Raw genomic sequence first — 4,931 nt, 5'->3', positions numbered from 1 at the left:
AAGGATATGTACATGTACAGCCAAGCACAATCAATAAGAGTGCATCTGAATTCCAAAATAAAAAAAAAACCAAAAAAACCCACTATCTCTTTTCATCCTCACACACTTCTATATATCTGAACTAATTCTATTCCCAGTGATTCTTACTTTAGGAATATTCATGAACATTCTACAGTCAAAAATAAAATTTACTGGAATTAGAAAACAAAACCACCACAGCGTGCCCTAAATTCAAGGAGGATAAGGAATCAGTATTTAAACCCTTCTCCAGATTTTCTTTTAGCTTGTGGTCATTTTCTCACCCAGTTTCTGTGTAGCATATGACCATTCATCCTTTTGTCCTTCCAGATAAAACTTTCTGAGAAACAGCTGGTAAAATAATATGCACTTAGCTCTGGTAGCCTCATAGTAAGAGGCTGCACTGCAATCACAAAGGCATGGGGTTCGAATCCACCAGCTGCTCCAGGGAAGGATTGGCAATTTTCTCCCATGATAATTACTGTCTTTGAAAACCTGCTGGATGGTTAGTCATGGTCAGTTCTGACTCTATGGCACATACAACAACAACAGAGGGGGAAGAGGGATAAAGGAAATGTGATAAAAATGTTAACATTTAGGAAAAATGGTGGATGGTACAGCAGAATTCTTTGAACTATGCCTATATCTTTTCTATAATTCTGGAGTTATGCCATTTAAAAAAAAAAAAAAGGTGCCTAATAACTGCCTTAAGGATTTTTCTATAGCCTATGTTCAGTGTGAATATCCAAAGAACTACATCCTTGCCTCCAGATTTATACATATCTAAGGTGCAATCTAACATGCTTATTTGGATCACAAAATTAAACATAATCTCTGAGAGGAAAGAGCCATTAAAATGCTATTTTCCCATCCATTTCGCTAGGGTTCTTGTCTAAGAGACAAACTGCTTTAGGGCATTTTAGAATTCCAGTTACTTCAAAATTGTTTTTAAATGATTTGGGATTAGATACCATCTAACTGCTTTTCAAAGGGATTTGTCCGCTGTGCACTTGGCATAATGGATTTGACTTCTTTTCTCCAGGATGCAATTCACAGCATAAATCAATACGGCTGTCTGCTTCACAAGCTTGTCCCTCCAGTCCAGTGCCCCTCCCCTCCACCGCTCTCCTCAAGTCATCCTTCAGCACACTCTATTCAAAGCAAAGGTAAATTTTGGACTTCTCTAGACTAGAGCGGGGTATCTGTAAATGATGCTTTCAAGGTTTTCATAAGGGACTCACTAGAACAGGCTGTCTTACAGCCAGGCACAATGACATACAAATTCTGCTGGAGATTAGCATACTGCCCACACCCACCAATTTTTTGGAAAGCATTTTAGCTTTTACTAACAAGGAGTGAGACTCTCTGAGCAGCAAAACTGACAGAAACTACTAGCAGGTGAAGACATTAACCAGATGGCCAAAACCCCTGGAAAAGTGACTTAACCTCTAAGGCTCAAGGCCATCCTTTTCTGTTAATAATGGTCAGAATCAGAGTACCTATCACCCACAAAGGGGCGGTGTGGAATTCATCAATTGAATCAGATGATGAGAGGCATCTAAATGCTCAACCTTATTCTGACGATCCCATGATTCCTAAGTCTTCAGGATTCCGTCTTTCTTGACCTAATAACTCCCATAAACATGAGAGTCCAGTCTCTTAATTTTTAAATTAGATATTTATGTCTGAGGACATGGTTGTCTTCACTGTGGGCAAGAGATTTGGACTCGAGCATCTTAAAAACCCGTTACTCCAGCAACTGAAATACTGTTCTCCTAGATGTAAAATGAGAAAATTAAAGGCCACCTCCATCAGACCCCTGTCGTACATAAAAAGCAGAGCCAGCATGTGGACCATGCAGTGACTGTGCTGGCCAGATGTGAAGAGTAAGATAAGACCAATGGCAACCAGTCTCATGACCGTCAACATCACATCCCAATGAAACGTCCTAATCTCACTGTCTGTCACCAGCATCAGAAGAAAAAGTGGATTTGTTAACACCTCCTTCCTAAAAAAAAAAAAAAAAAAAAAAATCACTCCCCCAGACAATCACCATTATAACAATTTTACCAAAACCTCTTTCTACACAAGGAACATGACCTGGTGGCTAACTATGTATGCTTCATCTAGGGTTCATCTCTTCTGATCAAACTGCAAAGCACTGCAAGGGGAGGTGGGGACATTGTGATACAAAGACCTTCCTATTTTTGCTGGGAGGGTGGGAGAGCACGCACAGAGAAACAGACTAGAAGTCCCACAGGATGCTGGTAGTTGGAGTCAATTATGCATGAGGAGCCAAAGGAATTTGGAAGAAATGTGCAAGGGAGTAAAATTTGAGCTAATTCACACATAATGGATGAGAACAGGTGTCAAGTATTAAAAATCAAAGTAGGAAGAAGAGCAGGCCAAGAAATCAAATCAAGGTATAACTACAAGTAAAAGCAAGCATTAGCCTAATCAATAGCATTATCATATCAAACAAGCGGCAGCAGGACCGCCTGAGGGCAGCTGGGAGACAGCCCCACCTACACCAGGAGGGAAAGCAAAGAGAGGCTCACTGATACTGAGAGTCAAAATCTGAACTTCATAGTCTCACTCAAAAGAAAATCCTTTAAAAAAGGAGACTGAAGGTAGACTAAGCTTCTTGGGGAACACTTAGCATAATGGATCAAAATCTTAGCACAGCAGGAGAAAACAAACTGCGTTAGACATTAAGGGTGAAAAGGGAAGCAGGGTGAAATGCGGCATCACTCTGAGTAATTTAATGATGTTTCCACCAACTGCTCTGCAGGAGAAAGATGGGCACCTCCAGAGCGGACGACTGCCTCTCAGAACCCACTGGAGGGTCGGTCAGGAGTCCGTTCCCGTGTGACGGTATATAACAACCGAAGCCAAGAGAATCCATTTGCCCAAGCTGTTCCTGACTCACAGCAACCCTTCACACAATGCCCATCAGGGGCCATCCGGACCATTTCTGAAACGCTTGGGCCGACTGTTGTGGTCACTTATCTCTTTGAGGGTCTGTCTCTCTTACACTGACCTCCACCTTTCTAAGCATGGTGTGCCTCTCCAAGGACTGCTCCCTTCTAACCACCTGTCCAACGTCTGTGAGATGGGCGTTTCACCGTCCTTACCTTCCAAGGGTGATTTGCAAATGGGCGAAAGAAAAAAAAAATTTCTTGTGTTACCAGTCTCTACAATGAATAAAATACTCTAAAATCAGTCATATAAATGCAATTTATTATTCTACATTTCATGTTCTAACTGTAGACAAAAATATAGAGAACGAAATATGCTACACAACGGAATGCAAAAAAGTACCACAACAACAGAAACGCAAAGATGGGGTAGGAGAGGGCTGAGAAGGAGCAAGGGAACGGCTAGAGGCTCCAATGCACTATCTTCACGCGGTGATAGAACTGATGGGGAGCAGATGGTGTTGGACGCATCCAGTTAACTATGACTCACAGCGACCGTATGCCCTATCCTGTGCCATCCTCCTCGTCTCTTATATACTTGAGCCTATTTTTAATCACCGTATCAATCCATCTCACTGACGGTCATCTCTCTACTGACTTCTCTACCTTTCCAAGTACAATGACAGTTTCCAAGGGCTGATCTCTCCAACAACATCCCTTAAATACACGAGATGAAGATTCACCATCCTTGCCTCTAAGGAGCACGCTGGCTGTACTTTCTCCAAGACATGCTTCCAAGCTGCTTAACACCTTAGAGAGGTCCTTATAAATATGTCTCTTGATTTCCTGACTGCTGGTGTCAAGGGTGCTGATTATGGATCCAAGTAAGAGGAAATCATTGACAAAGCCAATCTTCTCCATTTATTATGACGTTGTCTATTGGTCTGGTGGTGAGGATTTCTGGCTTCTTGATGTTGAGATGTAATCCATATTTAAGGTTGGAGTCTCCCTCCTATCCTGATGCCACATTTTTCTTTACAGTCCAGTTGTGTTTTGGGTTTTTATTTAAAAAAAATACTATTTGTGTGTGTACCATCAGATCAGATGTGACTGATACAGGAGGAGATTGTTCCTCCTTCTCCAGCAAAGCATTTGGTGGATTTGAGCTGCTCACCTCTAGGATTGCAGTACAGCTTCTTGCCACTAGGCCACCAGAGCTCGCCTAGAGTCCAGTTTCTTGAATGATTTGCTTAGCATACAGACTGAATAGGTACAGAGAAAGGAAAAAGTACTGAGGCACAACAACAATCACACATTTTTCATTCTAATGTGTTGATAAAACTTGTAAATCTAGTCATTAATATTAATAACTATAGTTTAAGAATCCAGTTAATAGCGATTCTTTTGTATTATGTATTATAATGAGAATACAAGCTTTGCCACACTCAAAGAGAAATACATGGTTTTATGAACCAAACCTATAAAAGGCTGGACTCGAGCCAATAAAGTGTCTATAAATAAATCTTATCATAATTAGCTCCTTAATAAATGCTTGGGGGTGACTGGCTGCTGCATATTTTAAGAACTAAAGTCAGATGGAGGCAATTGCAGTTTCTCCAATTCCTCCTTAAGGCTGTGCTGACCACCTCTAAGCCTACTCTTCCAGACGTGTTCTGAGTGGCTTTAAATACAGCTCTGGATGGGTCAGCCAACCACATTTCCCAGACTTGTCTGCCAGCTTCCAATTTAGGTGTGTCAACACAAGGCTGCAGAATTGAAGTGGACCAAGAGGGAAGAAGAGAATCCTGTTTTAACTCAATCTTATCATTGTTGATGAGCTTCAGCCCTGTGGGCACCCCCTGGGGCAGATTACCCTCTGGGTCCTCTTCTGTTCACTCCACCCTAGGTAGGGGTGGTAGCTATGTTACTAAGAGATTACCTCAGTGTCCACATTTCACTCTTCCACCACCAGTTGACAGAACTATATACTCTCTG

Source organism: Elephantulus edwardii, unplaced genomic scaffold (assembly GCF_000299155.1).
Source record: "Elephantulus edwardii isolate Elephantulus edwardi_28Jun2011 unplaced genomic scaffold, EleEdw1.0 scaffold00055, whole genome shotgun sequence".
In the NCBI taxonomy this organism is placed as follows: Eukaryota; Metazoa; Chordata; class Mammalia; order Macroscelidea; family Macroscelididae; genus Elephantulus; species Elephantulus edwardii.
Note: the sequence above shows the minus strand (reverse complement) of the source record.